The 23626-nt window shown below is 34.7% G+C and overlaps 1 non-coding gene across 1 annotated transcript; it reads right to left on the reverse strand.

Annotated features, from left to right (window-relative positions):
* Window positions 1-14292: 14292 nt before the first annotated feature.
* On the reverse strand, window positions 14293-21681 carry LOC131046337 (uncharacterized). The gene is made up of 3 exons (XR_009372576.1): window positions 21499-21681; window positions 19868-19965; window positions 14293-19353 (listed from the first exon to the last, which is right to left on the reverse strand). It is a non-coding gene; the product is annotated as an uncharacterized LOC131046337 (transcript).
* Window positions 21682-23626: the final 1945 nt, after the last annotated feature.

Raw genomic sequence — 23626 nt, forward strand, 5'->3', positions numbered from 1 at the left:
TAGGCAAAGGGGCGGGAAGGAGATTGGGTGGAAATGGGTTGCACAACAACATGAGAATTAGCTTGAGAAAAGGCTCTAGAGATTTGTTTGCCATTAATTGTTGTTTTTTATCAAAGAAGCAACAAAAACAACGGTGTTGACCCTTAATACAACAACCCATAGCCGGTAAAGACAACTTACAAGCGTACAAACCCCTAAAAACAAGGCCAGACAGGAAAACAAGACCATGTCAAACCAGAAATGACCCAAAACCCAACTCAAGAATGGGGGGGAACACCCGAGCCATGACCAAGAGGGTTTTGGGGGGTGGGAGAAGATTTCCCTTTTCGTCTACGACAAACCACAATCCAAGCAATAGTATCATTAGGCTCAACAAAAGGAGAGTTAGGCAAGGAGGGACCCGCAAAAGGTTGATCAACAAAAGAGTAGGGGATGAAACAACAAGAAGATGTTGCAGAAAATCATGAGTGGAAATGGCCTAAAGAGAACGTTGCGGATTTGGAGAGGGAGTTGCAGGGACGGTGGATGCAATGGCCGAAGAAGCGAGAGGATATGAAGCATCAGAAACTAACAAACTATTGATTGTTGTTGTGTATGTTGATGATATCATATTTGGAGATGATAATGTATGTCAGAAGTTTGAAGAAGAGATGCAAAAAGAGTTTGAGATGTCTATGATAGGCGAGTTGTCTTTTTTCCTTGATCTTTATTCTCTAGATAGGGGTGTGAGGTAGTTTCTCCTCAGATTGGTAGTCCTCCCCTATCTATCTATCTATGAGTGTGAATCGAGGTTCCTACTAGAACTATATACATAACATGATTGATCGAAGATCTATCCAACCACTTCCCAATCTAGAGCTAAAGCACCACTTCCCAATCCCCTCTTTGGATATGGGACCACTTCCCAATCTCACTAGATGGAATGGATGTCCACAACATAGCATACAAAATCCATCATACCAATCAACTAAAGTCCCACCCATCCCTGCAGATTAGATTGGGAGATAGATTAGAATAAAGCAGTCCCTCGATCTTGGGGTGAAGTTAATAAAAAAAGACATTTTTAATTCTCAGATCAAGTATATCAAGGAGATATTGAAGTTTGGGATGGAGAATTCTCGACCAGTTGCAACCCCTAAGGCTACTAGTTGTAATTTAAGCAAGGATGATGGATCTTCGGATATTGATTAAAAACAATATAGATATATGATTGGAGGATTGTTGTATTTGATTACTTCAAGACCGAATATCATGCAGGTTGTTTGTTTGGTTGCCAGATATCAAGCTAATCCTAAGCAATCCCATGATCAAGCAGTGAAAAGGATATTCAGACATATGAAAGTGACTCCAGATTATGAATTATGGTATAAGAAGGAAGATGATTTCACTTTGAAAGAATATACAAATGTTGATTGGGCTGGATGTGCAAATGACAAGAGAAGTACACGTGATGGTGCATTTTTATTGGAAGTTAGATTGGTCTCTTTGTGGTGTAAGAAATAGGATTTAGTGTCATTATCTATTGTAGAAGCAAAATACACTGCAACATCTCACTTTACTCAGGTCATGTAGATGAAGCAAAATATCAAGGTAAAGTACGATGAGACAGTCCTATTTTGTGTGATAATATAAGTGCAATTAACATTTTAAAGAATCTAGTGACGCATTCAAGAACTAAACACATTTCAATCTAGTATCATTTCTTAAGAGAGAAGGTTGCAAAGAAGGAAGTCAGATTGGAGTACGTCCCTACTAAGGAACAGATTGCATATATCTTTACTAAGACTTTGGCAAAAGATACCTTTGTGTATCTCCAACAAAAGTTAGGGGTTATTGCCCTTCCTTTAAACTAGATGCATTTAAGTTGTGCATTTGTCTAGGGGGAGTTCTAAAGTTCATTTTTTGCTCTTGGATTGATGCGGTGGTTGCTCTTAGGAGCAGTGGGTAAAGTAGTTATTTAAGTTTTGTCCAGAAGAGTGAGAGATATGTTGTTGGTAGCTCTTGCACCCTTTGTCCTTGATGTCAAAGGAGGAGAGAGATCAGTTGTGAGTTCAATGTTTTTTGCTATTGGTGGTACGTGTTGCCATCAATGACAAAGGGGGGGAATGTTGTAAACTTGAGTTATGTTTAGCTATGTTGTCATTGATGCCAACATGTCTGGTGTTTTAATTGATGTCTCAATAAATTCTTGTTGCTCTATCTTACCTATTGCAAATGATGAAGATAACTACCCTATTGAATTTTTATCATAAAATCCAAATAGCTAAGTTCCTAGTGATCTACCATTATTGAGTTTGGTGACTCATTTTTTCAATGCATATATACATCGACAAAATATGAAATGTATTTTTTTTAATGAACACTTGCAAGATTGATAAATGTGGAAATAGACCCAAACTATCAACAAACAGGTTGTTGTCCAAAGATCGGAGTAAACATAAACCTCCTTAAGGACCAAATAATAGTAGAAACTATATTAGCTTTATTTATCCATTAAAGATTCAAACCTCTTACCTAATCGAATGAGAGGAACCCTAATTTTAATTTGAAAACTATAAATGAAAAACATTGTTCAGTAATTAAAAAGAAAAGTGCATTGTAGGGTTTAAGACTGCGTTGTTTAGGGTTAGAGAATATGTTATTCAAGACATGTGGCTAGAGCTATTGAACATCGCAAATAAAAACATCTACTTGAAATTCACAATATAAGACTTTGAATGATAGAAAGGGTAGCAATGGCAACTAGGGTAACAAAAAGTAAGAGACCTAGGTAGGGAGCAAGAACATCTAGGGTAGTGTAGCATCGTAAATTGTACGCACTTGCTAGGGTGGTACAATTTCACACCTAGTTTAGCACCCACCTTGGCGCATTTTGCATTTTGCATTGCATTTCCCCTTTAGCACTTAATTAATTAAATTAATTAGGTCTAGGGTCTTATTGTATCATCTCCCATATCATAAAGTTGGGTCCTTTTCATTAAAGTGTGCCCCTTTCATTTTATTCTTCCAATACATCATTTAATCAAAAACCCTGATTAGGTCCTATTTTGAACTTGGGGGCTTGATTTCGGGGGTCAAAACATCTCGAAATCAGCTGTAACTTCGGGATTCGCTCTAAAATCATCATATCCGACGACCTTGAAAATTTGGTGAAAAGTTGTCGGGACCATGGCGCCCGGCGTGCACATGGTCCTGGACATTTTTCCCAAAATTTTAGGAGCGTGATCCAATCATAAAATAAAGCTTAACCCCAAGAAATTGGCGGGAGATTCAATCTCTAGGTCGGCCAAAAGTTGAAATTAAGACCTAGGGTTTCGTATATAAGAGCTCTCTTTCTTCATTAGAAAGGATCCAGATTTTTGGTTTCAAGGGCCTTCTATGTCGTGAAAGAGCAGATCCTTGAAGACTTCAACAACATTCAACATCCATCCATCAAGCATTCATCAATTTCATTCATCCATTTAGGGCTTTGAAGACATTGAAGAGCAATAAGGGATCACCGACTGAAGATTGGCTTGTACCCCTCCCTTGGGGTTGGGTATGATTTCATGTTGTTTTCATGTCTTTGCATAGGCCTCATTATATCATTTATATTCATGCTTTAGATCACTTTGCATCTTGATTTGGAGCATTTACATTATCATTTACAAGCAATTAGGGTTTACTTTCTAGGTTGCTCTAGTTTGCTTACTTGCATTTTAGGATCTTGCACACACACAAGGTCTGCACACACATTACTTTTACAATACAACTTGGCTATTCGTGGAGGTGGAAATCACCAAAGCGGGGGTTTGACTAAGGCAAAACCTTATATAGCCGCCCAAACACCTTTTTCAGATATAAGTGCTTATTTCGGGATTCAGACGACGTCGCAAGTTGCAGATCCGAAAGAAGTAGGTCGAGACAGCACCCCACACCAAATTGCAGAGCAAAAGACCAGGACAGGGGCGCTGGGCGCCTTGGTCCTCTTGACAGACAACAGTTTTCAGCATTTTTGACAGCTTTCCAGGTTGCAAAATAGTAGTTTCCGGAGCAGTTTCAGGGGCAGAATCAGGACAGTGGCGCCCGCGCCCTCGTCCCGAACATTTTCATTCATATTTTAACACCAGGTACACATTTACATTCTTATCTTGTCCTTGTGTTTACAGCTTTCCATTATTTAAGTTCAATTCTGCAATCTTGTTATTAGTTCATACTTGCACTTTGGGGTTAGGGATTGAACTTGCATCATTTTATCTTTCAATTACAACAAAGGAATATAAATCCTAATAAGTATCCCGTGGCTCTCTCTTCCACAAAAAGAAGTAGCCAATTGTGTGATACCTCTAGGCTCTTTCGTATTCCACAAATGTGTGATTGAAAGTGAGATTAGGGCATGTTTGCTTAGTGTCACTTTTTCCCCCACACAGGTAGCAAGGAGTGTGAACAAAGTGCAATAATGCTAATGCATTAAATAACTTGATGACAATGCTCAACATAGAGATTCAAAGCTTGCGGTCATTGGTTTGTGTCCTAGTGACGGTAGCCATAGGGGTCATTTTTCATAGTGACCAATGTTATGAAAGATGCATAGAAAGACTCAGTTGCATTTGACATCATTCTTGTCGACAAGTTTGTTGTCTCCATTGCTTCCTTAACTATAGTGATTGTGATTGGATTTGGGTCTGTCCTTAGAATTAATTTTTAAGATTATCAAATTTTCTTAGGTAAGTTTCTTGGTAACATTTGGATTCTTCACCCTTGGTATTTTTCAAGTAGTGGTTTTATTATTTCCTAATGGTTTTGGAAGGATTCTATTGGTTGTGGGTTGATGACTATGACCACAAAAGGTCTTTGTCGTGGCATTATTTGAGTGCTTGAGTAATTTAAATATGGCTAGTCTTTTGGTTTTGATTTTTTGATGTTGATGTAAGTTTTCCAAATTCAATAAATTCAATTAGGTTTCAAATGTAGTCCTTCAAATTCTAACAACTATAGAAGGATCATTACAATTGTAGAAGGACCGTCATAGTTGTAGAAGGACCATCATAGTTGTACAAGGATCATCACAACTATCAAAAGTTGGACTATATTCAAGATCTAATTATTCCCAAAACTATTGAATTTGGAAAATCCACATCAACATCACAAAATTCAAATGCAAAGACCAACCATATTAAAATTACTCAAACACTTGAATAATGTTAAGCTAAGGACATTGTATGGTCATAGTGAACACACCCACAACCATTAAAATCCATCCAAAACCGGTAGGAAATAATAAGATCATTGTTTGAAAATTACCAAGAGTGAAGAAATACAAATGCTACCAAAAAACTTACCTTGGTGAATTTGACAATCTTAAACCTAATTCTACAAACATGCCTAAATCCAAGTGCAACCACAACAATTAAGGAAGCAAAGGAGAAAAAAAAATGTTGACGAGAAAGACAATCAATGCAACCAAGTTTTCTTGTGCATCTTTTAGAGCATTGGTCATTGCAAAAATTACTCTTATTGCTACTATCATTGAGATACCAACCAATGACCACAAGCTTTGAATCTCCATGTCGAGCTCTATCCCTAAGGTATTAGGGGCATTGGCATTATTATATTCTATTTGCACATCTTGCTACCTTGACTGCTCTTGCTCCCTACCACCTTCTTGTTTCTTAAGCTATGCTTGCTACTCTTCCTATCATTCAAGGTCTCCTACTTGTGAAATTTCTTGTGCAAGGTTTTCACTCATTTCAAGTAGACAATATTCTTCATGATGTTCAATAGATGAAGCCATGTTTCTTGAACACAATCTCCAATCCTAAACTTGACACACTCTTGAACCTTAAAATGCATTTTTCCTTTTAATTAGAGTTATCTAAATAGTGCTTTATTTTTATAGCTTTCAAATTAAAATTAGGATTCCTCTCATTGAAATTGTTTTCCCTTGTCCCTATTTCCATTAAATAATGGCGTTTGAATCCCTCATGGATTAATAAAGCGAAATTGTGTTTTTTCTTTGAGGCGTTTTTTTTTTTCTCACTAAAATTAAATAACAAAAAAATATATGTCTCAAAGATGATATATGTCGAGGTATTTTGCATAGATTAATCTGAAGATATATAAGCTTGTAGCAATGAGAGATTAAAATAATATATATCCCATTAATATTAATATATAAGATAGAAACAAAGTAAAAGTAAAATAAGATATAAGATATAGTAATATTTCATCAATATTTAATGTTGGAAGGTCCATACAAGAGGTCATGTATCCATGTTATATGTATAAATGCCAAATAACTACCTTGTTGAAATATTTATCATACACTCTAAATCGCTAGTTTCCTAGTGATATATCAAAATATGAAATGCATGTTTTTTCTTGATTAATGCATGCAAATTTGATAAATGTGGAAATAAACCCAAACTATCAACAAATAAGTTGTTGTGGAAAGATCAGAGTAAACATAAACCTCCTTAAGGACCAAATAATAGTAGAAAACATATTAGCTTTATTGATCCATAAAGGATTTGAACCCCTTTATTGAATGGAAATAGGGACAAGGGAAAAATTCCAATGGGAGGAACCATAATATTAATTTAAAAGCAATAAAAGGAAAACACTATTCAGGGATCTCTAATGGAAAGGAAAAAAAATGCATTTTAGGGTTTAAGATTGTGTTGTTTAGGGTTAGAGACTTGGTTGTTCAAGACACATGGGTTTAACCATTGAACATCACAAATAAGACCCTCTACTTGAAATGGGCGAAAACCATGCATAAGAAATTCCACAAGTAGGAGTCCTTTAATGACAAGGACAACAAGGGCAACCGGGGCATCAAGAAGTAGGAGACCTTTGTGGGGAGCAAAAGCATCTAGGATAGCAAAGAGTGCGAACAAAGTGTAATAATCTCAATGCCCCAAATAACTTGGCGACAAAGAGCTCGATATGGAGATTCAAGTTTGCAGTCATTGATTGACATTCTGGTGACTGTAGCCACGTATCATTTCCACAGTGACCCATGTTAGGAAAGATGCACATAAAGGATTGGTTGCATTTGACGTCTTTCTTGCCAGCGAGTTTGTTGCCTCGTTTGCTTCCTTAGTTGTTACAGTTGTATTTGGATTTGAATATGTCTGTGCAATTAGGTTTAAGATTGTCAAATTCACCAATGTAATTTTTTAAGTAGCATTTGCATTCTTATTTCTTGACACTTTTCAAAAATAATTTATCATTTCTTAATGGTTTTGGAAAGATTATACTCGTTGTGATTGTATAAGGTCTTTGGCTTAGCATTATATCAAGTGATTTAGTAATTTTCATATGGTTGGTCTCTAGGTTTTCATTTAGTGATATTAATGTAGGTTTTCTAAATTCAATAGTTTTGTTATCAGTTGGATTTTGAATGTAGTTCTTCAACTTCTGACATTTGTAGAAGGATCGTCATAGCTGTAGAAGGACCATCACAATTATCAAAAGTTGAAGAACTACAACCGTTATCTAATTGATGGAAGGACTATTGAACTTGGAAACCCACATCAATATCACAAAATCAAAACCCAAAGACCAACCATATTGAAATTACTTAAACACTTGATAATGCCAACCCAAAGACCTTGTACAATCATAGTTAACACATAACTAGTAGAATCTTTCCAAAATTCTAGGAAACAATAAAATCGATGTTTGAAAATTACAGAGGTTGAAGAATGCAAATGTTATTAAAAAACTTACCTTCAAAACTTTGACAATCAAAAACCTAGTTATATGGAGACCCAAATCTAAGTGCATACTACAACAATTAAAGAAGCTAATAGGGTGAAAAAATCATCGATGAGAAAGACATTATATGCAACCAAGCCTTTCTATGCATATTTGAGAGCATTAGTCATTGTGAAAATGACCCTTATAGCTATCATCGCCATGACACCAAGCAATGACTACAAGCATTGAATATCCATGACGAGCTCTGTCCCCAAGTTATTTGGGGAATTGACATTATTGCATCTACTTGCACTCCTTGTTGTTGTACTTGCAACAATAAGGAAAGAAATAGGGTGACAAACTCACTAATGAGAAAGACATGGACTCAGTTGTTGAACATCACAAAGTAGATTGTCTACAAATGAAATAAGCGAAAACCATGCACAAGCAATTCCACAAGTAGAAGACATTGAACAACAGGAAAAACAAGGGCAAATACAACATCAAAAAGTAGGAGACCTTAGTGGGGAGCAAAAGTTGCGAAGGTGGCAAGGAGTGCAAACAGAGTACAATAATGTCAATACCTCAAATAACATGATGAGGACAAAACATGACATGGAGATTCAAATTTGTAGTCATTGGTTGGTACCGTAGCAACGATAGCCATAAGGGTTATTTTCACAGTGAACAATGCTAAAAAAGATGCACAAAAAGACTTGGTTGCATTTGATATTTTTTCTTTTTGACAAGTTGTTGCCTCCTTTGCTTCCTTAATTATTGTGGTTTGAGTTTGGATTTGGGAATGTCAATAAAATTAGGTTTAACATTGTCCAATTCACCAAATAATTTTTTTTGGTAGCATTTAAATCTTTCAGCCTTGATAGCTTTCAAATAGCAATTTTATTATTTCTTAGCGATTTTGGAGGATTCTACTAGTTGTGGGTGTCTTTTGCTTAGCATTATTCAAGTACCTGAGTAATTTAGTTATGTGATGTTGATTGAAGTTTTCCCAACTTCAATAGTCCTACTATTACTTAGATCTTGAATGTAGTTCTTCAACTTCTGATAGTTGTAAAAGGACCATCACGACATTAGAAGGACTCTCATAGTTGTAGAAGAACCATCATAGCTGCAGAAGGATGATCACAATTGTAGGACCATCACAGTTGTCAAAAGTTGAAGGACTACATTCAAGATCTAGTTGGTGGCAAGACTATTGAGTTTGGAAAATGCACATCAACATCACAGAATCCAAACTTAGAGACAAGCCATATTTAAATCATTCAAGCACTCAAATAATGATAATCCAAAGACCTTGTACGGTCATAATTAACACAATCCTTCCAAAACCGATAGGAAATAATAAGATTGTTGTTTGAAATCTGCTAAGGGTAAAGAATACAAGTGCTACCAAAAAACTTTAGTGAATTTGACATTTCTTCAACCTAATTCTATAGACAGACCCAAATCCAAGTGCAACAACAACAATTAAGTAAGAAAAGGAGGTGACAAACTTGTTGGTGAGAAAGATACCGAATACAACCAAGTCTTTCTGCACACACTTTTCGAAACATTGGTCATTGTGAAAATGACCCCTATTGCTACCATTTCCAAGATGCCAACCAATGATTACAAGCTTTAAATCTCCATGTCGAGCTTTGTCTCCAATATATTTGGGGCATTGGCATTATTGCACTCCTTGTTGTCCTAGCTACTCTTGCTCCCTTCCAAGGTCTCCTCCTTGTTGCCTTAACTACCCTTGCTACCCTTCTTGTTATTCAAAGTCTTCTACTTGTGGAATTTCTTGTACAAGGTTTTCACCCATTTCAAGTATAGAGATTTCTTTGTGTTCAACAATTGAAGCCATGTGTCTCAAACAACGTAGTCTCTAACCCTAAACAACATAGTCTAGTACCCTAAAATGCACTTTTCTTTTTTATTAGAGTTCCTTGAATAGCACTTTCCTTTTGTATCTTTGAAATTCAATATTAACCTTAATGCTAACAATTACTCTAACTGTACCATTTAATTTATTAATTTATTATAAGAATTCAATAAACAAACTAAATACCAAAATAACCATTAATTATAAAACTTAATTGAATTATAAACCAAATTGAATTCTAACCATAACACTAAAACAAATTGAACCCTAACACTTTTAAACCAAAGTGAACCCTAACTCTATACTAAATCAAATCTAAATCTTTAACCAAATCAACCGTAACCCGAACACTAAACCAAATTGAACACTAATCTCAATGAAATTGAACCCTAACCCTACCTTAAACCAAATTGAACCTTCACTATAAACCTAATTAAACCTTAAACCGAATTGAACCCTAATCCTATACTGAATTCAACTAACCCTAATCACATTACTACATAAGAGGGCAATTGAAGACATTTTTTAAAGACGAAATTAATATTTCGTCTTAAACAATTAAATTATTATTTTAATTATCTTAAATAAAAAATTAAACAATTTTAATTGTACCTAATTAAACCTTAAACCGAATTGAACCCTAATCCTATGTTGAATTCAACTAACCCTAATCCTATACTAAATTCAACTAACCCTAATCGCATTACTACATAAGAGGGCAATTTAAGACATTTTTTAAAGACGAAATTAATATTTCGTCTTATACAATTAATTTATTATTTTAATTATCTTAAATAAAAAATTAAACAATTTTAATTGTCTTAAATTAAAAAGTAAGACAAAAGAAACATGCATTTTTTGCCACTAGACGGGAAGGGGGGGAAGTGAAAAACAAGTATATGTTAAACAATTTTTGGACAAACTGCGTACAAATCCTAATAATAAAATCTCGTTTATTCCATGTTCCTCCACCATCTGATTGTACTACAAAGTTTCTCCGCTCTAACAAGTTTTTGAATGGATGCTTCACTTGTTGTGCCATTCGACTAGCCTCCCACTAATTTGTTGAACTCTGGATCTACATTATTCATTCCTCTAGTTTTTCTCAGAATGATCTTGCCCTTTTATAGGTATACTCTAATTTGGGCTCCATAATTTACCACATTAGCAAATAGAATCCCTAATGTTGTATTTCGATGGAAGAGACTGTTTAAACGTCCTCTGATCCTGGTTGATGCAATCTCCAACAAGAAAAGAGGACTTGCATACATCAAGAGTTTTACTTGTTATGTTGAACCCTGATCCTTCTCTATTTTAGAATTTTAAAAAGGAAATCTTGACTATAGTATGACATGTTTTTGGATTTGATGGTGGGTTACCTATCAAACAATACAATCTATCATCATTAATTTAGGCAAACTGCGTACTTACTAGTTGTTGGAACTCTAAATTTTGGCAAAATTTAGGGTCTCCTAAATGAGATAATTTAGTGAACACCCCCAAAAATGCACCCATGAATCCTGATCCCGATGGGCAATTTGACCTTGCAATTATGTTTACCACCCATAAATAAGCATGATAATCCATATCGAGCTTCCCATAATCAAATTTGATACCTCTGTCAAAGAGCGAAATCTAGGTGCATACTAGTCTGAGTCACAAAACTATTCCAAGTAGCCACTTTTGAGAGTTAATAACTTGGTCCCTGTAAGTACTCACTCTAATCCAATTGTTCCCCTCAATTTTCTATATGAAAATGAACTCTCGTGTCAATTTTTAGAGACCTATGACCTCATTTGCTATTTTTCCCAGGTCAATTCCGTTTGTGATTTATTCATTTTATTTCTTACACATTGCAAGATCTACCAAAGTGGTTCAAGGTTTTGGAACCCTAGCAATCCATTTGATAATTTTCTTGAGCTTAAACCAAATACAATCTATGCATATCTGAAACTTGCACAAGGGTAAACTCAATTATGAAGCCCACTTTGAAAATTAATACTTTTCAGCTCACGGTGAATCCCTCAGAGCCATCAGTTGTATTGTAATCTTCGGTTAAATGTTTACATGATTGCCAACTGTCACAACCTTATTATATGTTTGGGTCAATTTTCAGGATTGGTTCCGAATGCAAGAAGTCAAGATCGAACATTATTACAAATAGTCAAAAATGCACAAATTGAACAGTGTTTAAAATTTGTAATTACGAACTCATTCCAAATTATTCTTGTAACCAGTTCAAGTGGGTTTATTGGTGAAATACATCAAAACAAGGTATGGAGTGTTAATTCAAGAAGATCGGTTTAGTTGATCATCAGATAAGATTAATATTGTTACAAGTTCATTAATGAAAGACATCTTCTTTATGAAAGTTGATAATTCAAATTAATATATTTGATATTATTGAAACCAAATGTTTACTATATGTGGGGATAAATGCGGCTCCCATAAGGGTAGAGCCCAACATATGGTTTTAAAATGGGATCGACTTTCATCTGTGCAAACCCATAATGGCTTGTTATTTGATTTCCAATAATATTTCAAATGGCCACCTTATATGTTTGAAGAGGAATAACACTCAAGAAAAATCAAAATTTAAATCAATCAAAAATGATTCAAATTAATCATTATGGAGCATTATAAGAAATGATCTTATATATATAAACTATATATGTGATGGTAAAATGAAAACCATTACGTTGGTTAATATGAGCCAAAGTGGTGGACCCCGCAAAGAGAAGAGTTTGTTCAAATGCATTATCGGCTAAACAAGGCTAATCTACATAACAAAAAATAGCTTCTCCGAAAATGCAAAGTTATATCGAAAAAATGAAGGAACCCTATATAGGGCATATGGCAGATGAGTATGCAGAAAAACTATGAGCTTGAATACCACATGCATTGAGGAGATGACATCTTATAGAATTAATAATTGCAGAAATTGAATACAAAGACAAACGATCTCGCGAGATCTCATGAAGCGTTGAGACATCAGAGATAAGCACAAAATGAATGTTGTAGAAGGATATTTGATTGTTTCAAAAACTAAATTCTATAACCTTTCACCATACGTGCTGCCTCTGATAAAGCTGCGGAATATGGTATGGGCATCCATCAGAGCATAAAAAATGATGACATGGTGAATATGGCTTCAAAATGTGAAATCATGAGCGATATGTACTGAATGAACTTATTGAAAAGTTTTTCAAAGATTTCAACGAAATGATATTGGTGGGTATAAACTCAAAACTTACCAGCATACTCCAAGCCAATATACACTAAATGTAAACAAAATAAATCTATTGACAAAAAAATAGAAGTTGTCAAGCGAATGCGATTAGCAGGTGCAAAGCCATGATCCTCAAACCATGACCACCGTTTTTGCACTAAATGTGAAAGCTTTGAAGCAGTTTATAAATATTCATTAAAGCGTTAAATAGAAGAATTATGTCAAAGGTTGCATCCACACTGCAGAATATTCACAAAGCAAATTTAGAGAGAACGCGATGGAAACTACTAAGCAAATGCAACCAGCAACATTCAAATTAAAGTTTACAGTCAACATTTTTTAAATTGGATTCAAATCTGTCCTGGAACTGTTTTAAATCACGTCCAAAATGTTTCAGGCCAATTTTGGGGTCATGCACAAGCCAAATACTGTTGTTTTAGTGCCCAAAAAGTTGCCAGCATGATTGTCCATGAGTTAGAAGCATTTTCAAGAGGATTTTGATCATTTTTGGAATGCTAGAAGGCTGGAAAATGACCCAAATATGTTAATCACGACCTGCACTATTGTACAACAGCTCAATGCACATTGCTAATGTCGGACAATGAATTAGTTCATCCAATTTCTTCTCATCCAAGGCGCATAAACTTTGGGGCATTACGAAACTTAAACGTAGTACATGAAGTTAAGTAAAATGTTTCTAGGCAAGAGGTGGGCAAGAATGAGGAGAAGGGTAATTGTTTTACCTAAAAGGTGAATAACTGAGTGAAGATGAGGCTTAACTACAAGATGAAATATTTTGGCAGAGAAGTTAAAAGGGTGAATGATATTATATGGTAAGTGTAAAAATTTCATAAAAATTGATAGTGGGGAAATAACTTAATTGGTGAACACAGGATATTGATTAAACATATATATTACCAAGGGTGATATGTATACTGGGATGAATTTATCAAGGTAAAACATTTGATATGAATCTAAAAATATTGAGTAAAATATTGTTACCCAGTGTAAAGTGTTTTCCACAGATAAGGAGTACGAAAGAAGAATTATGTTCTCCTGGGTAAAGATGTCTTTGGAATATTTGGGAGAATTAACCTCTAAATTGGTGAGATGATTCAATGAGATTATGAAGGCCAACATCAAGTAAAAGCATTATTTTTAAGGAATCAAAGTTGTGGCAAGTGAAATAAGTTCATAATTACAAGTGAAAGAATATGAGGGAAATATTTTACCAAAGGATTGTAAGGATTAGAACGAGCAGAGAAAATGATAACAAAAAAACAGAAAAAGCAAACAAGAAGAGACAACACACAATTTATCGTGGTTCGGCAAATTTGCCTACATCCACACTCAAAGCAGGGAATAACTTATATTAATCAATCTCAATACATGGGCTGCACACAGCCATTATATAAACATATCAGATACGAATTGAAGAGTCTGGAGAAGTCGAACAGTCATGTGTCCGTTGGGCTTCACATTCCCAACAAGGAGACTTCTAGAACATTATTCGCATTTATACTCTTAAAGCTAATATTGAGGAAATATTCCAATAGCAAGGTATGTGCATGTCCAGGTCAAGGGGTGCTCGGGATGTGAGTATGAGCACCATAATAAATCCCCAAAACTTGGATACAAAAGTGTGAGGGCTAAATGGTCTGCAAGGTGCAAGGGTTCAAGGGTATGTGAGGTGTGAGGATGCAAGGTTATGTAGGGTGCAAACCCATAAAACTATGGTGCACTATAAACTTGGATACGTTGTCACTTTTAAATGGAAACATTATTATTGAAAGTTCAAACTTAAAACATATCATCATGAAAAATGATAAAAATTGTATTTACTATGAATTGATGAGATAACTATTAATTTTGATGCAAGAAAAGACTTTGAAACAGACACCATTCTTGTGAAGAAACTAATCAGAGAAAAGGAGCAAGAACATAATAGACTGTCAAATGCACATACCATCAATAATGTCCATAAAATTTTGAGAATAAAAAAACAGAAATGCCTTTGGTTTCTCCACATTGAAAATGGAAGTAGAAAAAACAAGAACTACCTTTTTCTTCAAATAGTAGCATATTTCTCATAAAAAAACATAATTATCAAATGTAATGCATAATTATATTATTCAAATCGATCTACCTATATCATCACACAAAGAACTGCAAAGATGGCACTATGAATATGAGCAGAAAAGAAGTCAATTCTCAAATGTTACTTAAAACTTGCATGATCACAAATGAATCATGCTCCAAGGTAACAAAAATATGTCAAGAGAAGTTTGAAGAACTAGCCATCACTCAAAGCTTTTGTTAAATATCTAAGAGATAAAAAGCTACCCCTTTCAAACTGAATGAGATTGTCGCACCAACAATTTGTGAAAAGAAATGAAGCCAAGAAGGAAACAAAACATCACAATTTAATAAAAGCATTTCAATGCTACTCAAAACTATAAACATCATAAAAAAACTTCAGCATATTAATAGCAGAACCTACAGTTAACCACTTACAGTGCCTTTGATGTTTTCAAGGTCAAACTTAATATCTTCCGTCTTGCTCTTTTTAAGCTTTCATCCATCAAAGCTCCTTTAAATTTGGAAAGCATTTTTTATATGGACATAAAATAATTTGAAATTTCCTAGTGTTGGAATTTGGAAAGTCTGAATTTTACATGGCATGACTAACTCCAATGACAACATTTTTTCATTCACCATTACCTCCTAAGTTGACATGATATCTATTTTTCTAAATGCTTATTTCCATAAGATAATCCTATATTTGTAGGCTACAAATATTACAAAGACATTTAATGGGTTAATGGCTCCAACTCCCACCTACCCACTTCCAACTGTTTCTCTCCATTTTAATTTACTTCCGTCTTCCTCTAGCCTACTTAAATGTAAATTTGACTGATTTATAACTGTAGTTAACATACTACCTATAAAGGATGTTCTCATCAGAAGTCCTGATAGCTACCATACAAATCAAACCGATGTGCTATTACTTAAAATTCCAATATCAAAAGCATCAAATTACTATATTTAACCCATACAAAAACTTAGTCATGAAATCATAAGCATTCCTTGTTGCACATGCCTAACACATCCTATCTAACTTTTTTTCTTAATAATAATAATTGAACAAGTTTTGACCTTGTTTGGACAATCTGGTCACAGGTCTTCTTTAAGTACAATATACACTGAAATATTTGAACTTTGACTTGGATTTACACTACAAGTTAGTTCATTGATAAGTAGAATTCTACTTCATAACATACTCTAGAAAATATCTCAAACTTGAGAGCATTAGACTTGTTGGGAAACCATCTCCAAGGTACCATTCCACCTAAATTGGGCATGCTCATTCACCTGCATGTTCTTTACCTTGATACAAATAACTGATCAGGCACCATTCCCAGCTCTTTAGGGAATCTCTCAAAACTGAGAGAATTAACCTTGTTTGAAAATGAACTCAAGGGTACCATTCCCCCTGAATTAGGCATGCTCACTCATGTGCAGCTTCTTTACCTTTCTAAAAATAACTTATGAGGCATCATTCCCAGATCTTTAGGAAATCTTTCAAAATTGACAAAATCAGACTTCTCAGAAAACCTTCTCACTCGTCCCATTCCCTCTGAATTGGGAATGCTCAGTCAGCTTCAATTACTTTATCTTTTCACAAATAACTTATCAGCCAGCATTCCCCGTTCTTTAGGAAATTTCTCCACTCTGGTTGAATTTCCATTGCGAAAAAAAACTTCACAGGTACCGTTACCGCTGAATTGGGTATGCTCACTCAGCTGCAGGTTCTTTGCCTCAGGCAAAATTACTTATCAGGCGCTATTCCCAGCTCTTTAAGAAATCTCTCAAAATTGACTGATTCAGACTTGTCACAAAACCATCTCCAGGGTACCGTTCCCCTTGAATTGGGCATGCTCACTCAGCTGCAGTTGCTTTACCTTTATAAGAATAACTTATTGGGCACCATTCCCACCTCTTTAGGAAATCTCTCAAAATTGACAGAATTAGCCATGTCAGGAAATCATCTCCAAGACACCATCCCCTACTCTTTAGCAAATCTCTCGAAATTGAAGAGATTAGAATTATCGGAAAACCAGCTTAGTGGGCAGATTGCATAAATTTTGGCATCAAACTCTCAAATTTACATTTCCTTAGTTTAACTCCAAATCTACTCAGTGGAAAATTTCCAGATTCTCTTGCTAGCCTACATCAGCTATAATATCTTTATCTTCAGCACAAAAAGTTAACAGTGGAGATCCTTGTTAGTTTAGAGGGAAGTAAGATGTTGAAGATCCTTTACCTACAATAAACACTAGACAACAACATTTGCTCTCAAGGAATATATTGGCTACATTGCTCCAGGTATTTTTGTGAGCTTTCTTTATATTGGCATTATCATTTCCTTTAATGCATATTCCAATTTTATTCTATATTTGGTCATCCCACAAATAGCCGATGCCTTGCCAACATTTACTGTCTCTTAAATTTTCAGTGACTGTTATTCTTCTTATTCTCCAACGGCCGTTTCAAGAAATCTATTTCTTGAGGCATTCTGTCAACAGTTATGTGCCAGGTCTATGCTTCTACATTTTGCATATATACTGACACAGTATTTTTAAATATAATATCTGAAAACAAAAACCCCACTCTGTCATGCATTGATGGATGTCCAGATTCATTTCAAAGCTCCTATTTTGGCATGGGTCGGCAGGATGCTCCTGCATCTGGTCTGTGTTGGATTTAAGGAGATTTCCTATGTTATTCAAAGTGTTAATTTTTCTCTAGCATATAAGCTGCAGAGACTCGTGATAATTTTAAAATATTTGAAGTTCTGATGAATTGATTCCAATCTCAGTGAGAACAGACTTGTTAATCTGTAAGATTCTGGATTTTTTATAATCTCAATGTTAGAATATTTTCAGCTACAAAATTAATACTGCACAGATGTGTACAATATCATCCCAGTCACAATGGATATTTATTTATAAAGCAGGTAGATTTTCTTTTAAATTGTGATTTAAGATTTCTGTATATCTTCAACTATCTCTTTATTAACTGTTTATATTTTCAGACACAGTCTAATTTAATGGGCAGGATGCCCGTTATTTATATATTAGGTGGAGAGTATAGAGGCAGTGCCAAAAGTATTGGGTGAATTAGGTACAGCTTAATTTAATGCGAGGGTACATCATCAAAATTTTCTCTCATTGCTACCGATTAAATTTAGCAGTTTCTTCGAAATATGGTTCCATGAAATAACTCATCAGCTAAGGAACATTTTTTACAAGTAGGATACGATCCCGGCAACATTATAGCTTCTGCTCCATATTAATGTGTCCAAAAAATGTATCAGAGTTACGTATCAAGCAGCCACTAAAATCTCATCAGAGACAGGACACTATATGTGCCTCAAGAATATTGGTCTCTGGAAACAAATAAGGAATAGATTGATTGATAGGATCCTGTTTTCACACCATCAGAATATAGTCACTAGCTTTCCCAGAATATTGTGGTGAATTTAAAGTTTAACCCCAGTATGGAATCATCTTTTTAAGCCAATGCGAATCAGTTAGGATAGCTTTCAATTTCATTGAGCAACACCATACTAAATTATTTCAAATAATAAAGCTTTAGATTATAAAATATGTGAGATGATTTGGATTCAGCTGCCTCGTTTAGATCTGACATCCACCCATATTTATGAGTAGTGTTTCCAAGAATTCATCTTTCTTCGTTTAGCACTCATATAGATGGATAATGCAACGCTAATGTGTGGAATGAAATGCTGACTGCTCACAAAGATAAAATGCTGACTGCTCACAGAGATAGAGCACTAGGATTATCTGGAATCTCATCCATGCAATTATAATTTTGGCTCAAATGCTAACCCAAAGGGACTTGATTATGGAAGAAGCTTATAGCCAATTTATTTCTTTTACCTTGTCTGGGCTTGGAAATAAGCCACGTCTGGATAAATGATGGGATGATCATTGAGGGCTTACTAGCTCAATTGGTAAAGCACTCTAACATCATATTGAAGATCCTAAGTTTGAATTCTAGCTGATTCAATGGGTCTCAACTTAGATTGCACTCAAACAAATATACCATAAAGACAAAATATTTTCTATTGAACTCAAAACTGAAATTTTCAAAATAACTTCTAAATTAAGATTACAATAGTTTTATAGGCAGTTTTATTATTCTTGTACATGACTGGTTTCTGTAACTGTCTGAAGCTACTTATGCTAGATCTTATATGTCTAGAGCTATACGTTCTCTTCTTTGTCTGGAGCTATGTACTACTGCATTGCACTCCTTACTCTTCTATCCACATTCACAAACTATGTTATTGTCGCAACATTCCTCTTCTCTATGCAGAAAACTTGCTATTGTCTGTTGTTGTCTCTACCCACAAAAACTTCCCTCACTTTCAAATTTATAGCAACTAGTAACAAAATCTTATCACCCATTGATCTCTCCTTTTTGTCTCTTTCCCTTCATTGCCAGCATGGCATCAATTTTGATTCACATCCTTATAATCCATTCATAATAGAAAACAAATATGTAAGTCAGAAAACACTCTTAAGAGTTGAGTATTTGGCTGTATATATCCTAAAGTCAACATATTGCAGAAACATATTGAGTCTTACAATAAACATTAAACCTGAGCAATGCACAAGAAAATTTTAACTAAATTGTAAATCTAGCACAGCGCACAAGCAATTTTTCTACCTCACCATATAAACCCTAATTCAGCACAATGCACAAAAAGTTTTACAGCATAAATCATGAATCCATCAAAATGCGTAAACAAAATGTATTATTCCACCATATTAAGCTTAAATCAATCACAATACACAAACAGTTTCACTATATACAAATTAAATCCAATGCATCTACAGTGTAAATCTTAATTCTGTCCAATGCATAAATAATTTTACTGCGTACACCTTCGCATTGCAAATCTTAGGTAACTTAAATTCAATATGATCACACAAATTTTACTGCATAAAATTAAAGCAAACACAATGTACAGAAAACTTTACCGTACGCAAAGGCTGTAGAGGGATTATACTCGCTTCTCACCAACGTATCTCCATCTGGATACCATGCACTCTGATCTCCTCTGTGAATTTCCCTCCAACTGTGAAAACAACCATAGAAATTAAAAAAACATTAAACATAGAGATGAAAACGAAAAAAAAATCAAATAAACAAAAAAGAAACTTCAAAATCACCTCAAAACCTCAGTAGCTAAAAATTTCAGACAATATAAAAGACAAACTGAAAAAGATGAGAGAAAACAAAAACACACTTGTATGTCAAAAACTTGCCATCTGGTTATTCCGTGACCTTGGAAAATCACCTACATCTTCACCTTTTAGATGAAATTTCGCTTCACATTTTGACAAAGCATTTATGAAAGACTATTTCCATATTATAGATATCAGCAAAGAGTAAAATGAATCAGACAACATAGATCTACATCTACGTAGCTTCCAGGTAGAAAATTAGTCACAAAACACACATCTAAGCAGCCTACAGGCATAATATCAATCAGAGAGCGGCTTACAGACGAGATCATTCGGACACTGTACATTCCGGCCAAACAGGGTAAGCTGTCCAAAAGAGGCCAATGCTTTTGTTCCAATTGATCCCTACAGATCCACTTTGAGTTGTGTTCCACTCAGTCCTCTGGTCTGCCCTGAGAAACCCCCAATGAGTGGCACAACAAGTTATCGGTTTTTGGAGCTGGACCATGTTTTTTATTTTACTTATGAATGGAGAAATGCCTCCGTTCCGGGTTTGGTCACAAGGGAGGAATGTAAAGCTCTCTGTGTCAAAAATTACTCTTGTAAAGCTGCTTTTTTCAGGTATGATAACTCTGATGATTACTCTAGTGGGTATTGTTATCTTAAGTCCAATGTCTATTCTCTTAAATTGAAATCTCCTAGTGATGCGTTTTACAATTCCACTGCTTACATTAAACTTCAAAGAAGTTCCATACAATTAAGCTTTCCGTTATAGGTATCAGTTCTCTGTTGTTAGTGGAAATTTTGTACCATTTCTCCAATTGTGGGTTTGGATAGCGAAATCCAGAAAAGCTAAGCAGCAGCAGAGATGAGATGAAACTGACGATGATGAAGAGGATGATGCTCTGAACTTGCGGACAAGGTTACCCATGCGGTTCTCGTTCCAGGAATTACAAGATGCTACAAATGATTTCTCCGTGAGGCTCGACAGCGGGAGATTCGGTTCAATTTACGAGGGCGTTCTGCATTATGGCACAAAGATCGCAGTTAAGTGGCCTACGGTTTCGGTTAATGGTTTGTGGTTTCACAGGTATGATCTAGACGACCACATTCTTGTTCACCGGCGCTCAATTGTTGTGCCGGTTGAAGATCCTGTTCCATTTCTGAGTGAATTTTCTATATGGCCATTCAAATTGGATGAATAGATAGGTCATCGCATGGGCAATGTAGTGAACATCCGTCCCACCCTGCATAGCCAAGGTAGATATTTTCTGGTTTCCCTAAAGAAGTTTCACGCTTATCATTCGCAGTTTATTGGGGTGAGACAGATAAGTAGTCTATCGGCTAATAAAACAAATAAAATCTGATAACTGCGTACAAATTCAGAAATATAAAATCCACTGAAAACATGGTAAATGACTTACTCCAGGCTTCTGCATAATTTTTTTTTTCTCCATGCTTCTTCAGTGTTGCCGATGAGAAAGAATGGAAAGAGTTTGTAGAACAAAAATCTTATCATGGGCGAGAAAATGAGAGCATCAGTTATCTCTGAGAAAAAAAATAACCAAAAAGCATGCCAAAATTTACTCCGGGTTATTCCTCGGTCTGCCTATTGCAAATGCATGTTTCTTTTGTCCTAATTTTTAATTTAAGACAATTAAAATAGTTTTAATTTTTAATTTAAGATAATTAAAATAGTTTTAATTTCTAATTTAAGATAATTAAAATAATAATTTATATTTAAGACAATATTAAAGAATGTTTTAAAATCCTTCTTCATGTAGTGGTGGCAATATTATATTATTGAAAGGCTTTTTGCGTTCATTCAAAGGCTAAATTTCTGATTAACTAAGAGTATATGTTCAGAATATACAAAGAAACATATCTGCAGCAGCCTCAAACTCAAAGAAGGATGCAATTGCGGCAGCACTTCATAGTTCATGATATATCAATATCAAAAAGCAATTTCTTCGTCCCTTCTTCTAATGCACGTAGTTTGTGCAGTAATTTGAATCTAGTGAAATCAACCATCATTGACTCTGTATCCAATTAAAAGAACTAAGATACACACACAATCTTAAACTAAAGTTTGGGTTTATAAATTCCATAAAAATGTTATATAAGTGTAGTAGGAATCACACATTAACTTTGAAAATATGGAATGTTTTCATAGCTTCTTCATTTAGAAGATCATTTTTCTATTTTTCATTATGGTAGGTGAAGAGTCAAAAGAATCCAACACAACTAACTAATCATAGAGGACAAGAAATCAAACTTTCACACCATGTTGTACTTTAAAGTTTTCACAATCAACTTAAACAAAATCAATGCGCTTACATCCAGTGCCTAATAGAAATGTTTCAAGTCAATTATCTCCTATTAACAAAATCTACATGACAAAGAAATGTGAACTAACATAAGAAAAGTCTATAGATGCCACAACCAAAGAGAGAATATGAATACGACAACTGTTGGATTGGTAGCTTATCCACCATCATCAACCTAATATCTCAATTCCTAGTAAATTCATAGAAGAATTTATATAAAGGATTGACAGTAGAGCTTGAATTAAAAGAATACAAAATTTGGGATGAAAAACTTACTACTTATTGACTCCAAAGAACCATTGTGTATTTTGAAATAGTTACTATAAGGTTGTTATTCATATAAATGTCACAAATCAATTGTAATCCAAATCAATAAATATCACAAGATCAAATGTGCTATGAAAAAAAAAACATTTGGAGATTAGTATGAAATTGTTGTTGAAATGAAGGTCTAATGCAAACTATCTAAGACATAAGAACAATCTTGTATCACTCAAAAAGATTTTCTTTTTCATTTGTTTGTATGTAAGATTAATTATTATGATTTGGATAACTACAACCAATGGTTCTCAATGCAAAGACATATCAGAGTTTCTGACTTAGCCACAAGCATCAAAGATCACTATCTTAGGCTTCTAGCCACTTTACATTTCTAAACTCATTGGTCCCAAGGAGGTTTATGGTATGAAATGCATCACCATTTAAAGCATATTCTTTAATTCATTCATACTATAAGGTTCACTACTACATGCTACTAAGATAATTGCTAAATCTAGCATCAAGTTCTGCACCAATTTGTAGTTGTCATATATCACTCCTAAGGCTAAGGCCCACTATATAAGCAACACTTTCAATAATTTGGCGTTAGTTAAGAGTTAAAATTTGCAATTGATAGATGATATAGATTAAATTAAGATTGTAATTCAAGGCTCAAGGTCATAGTTTGGTGGCAAAACAACAATTTACATGGTATTATCATTTGATAATTCTATAATTCATAAATATTTGTGCCCAATTATCTTTCAAGGTTGAGGCCTTGCAATGTTGTTAGCAAATTGTAATGTATTTAATGTCCATGAATCAATAAGATTGGGTAGTCTGCAATAATCTTGTAAATAGAGCATCAATTGTGAAGCAATTTGCAAGAGAGACTGTGAATATATCAACAACCTTAAGGCGGTTTTTTATCAAATCCAAGGACATGATGCCTTCATGAATAATGTTA

This window comes from Cryptomeria japonica, chromosome 5, assembly GCF_030272615.1.
Source record: "Cryptomeria japonica chromosome 5, Sugi_1.0, whole genome shotgun sequence".
NCBI classification, from domain to species: domain Eukaryota; kingdom Viridiplantae; phylum Streptophyta; class Pinopsida; order Cupressales; family Cupressaceae; genus Cryptomeria; species Cryptomeria japonica.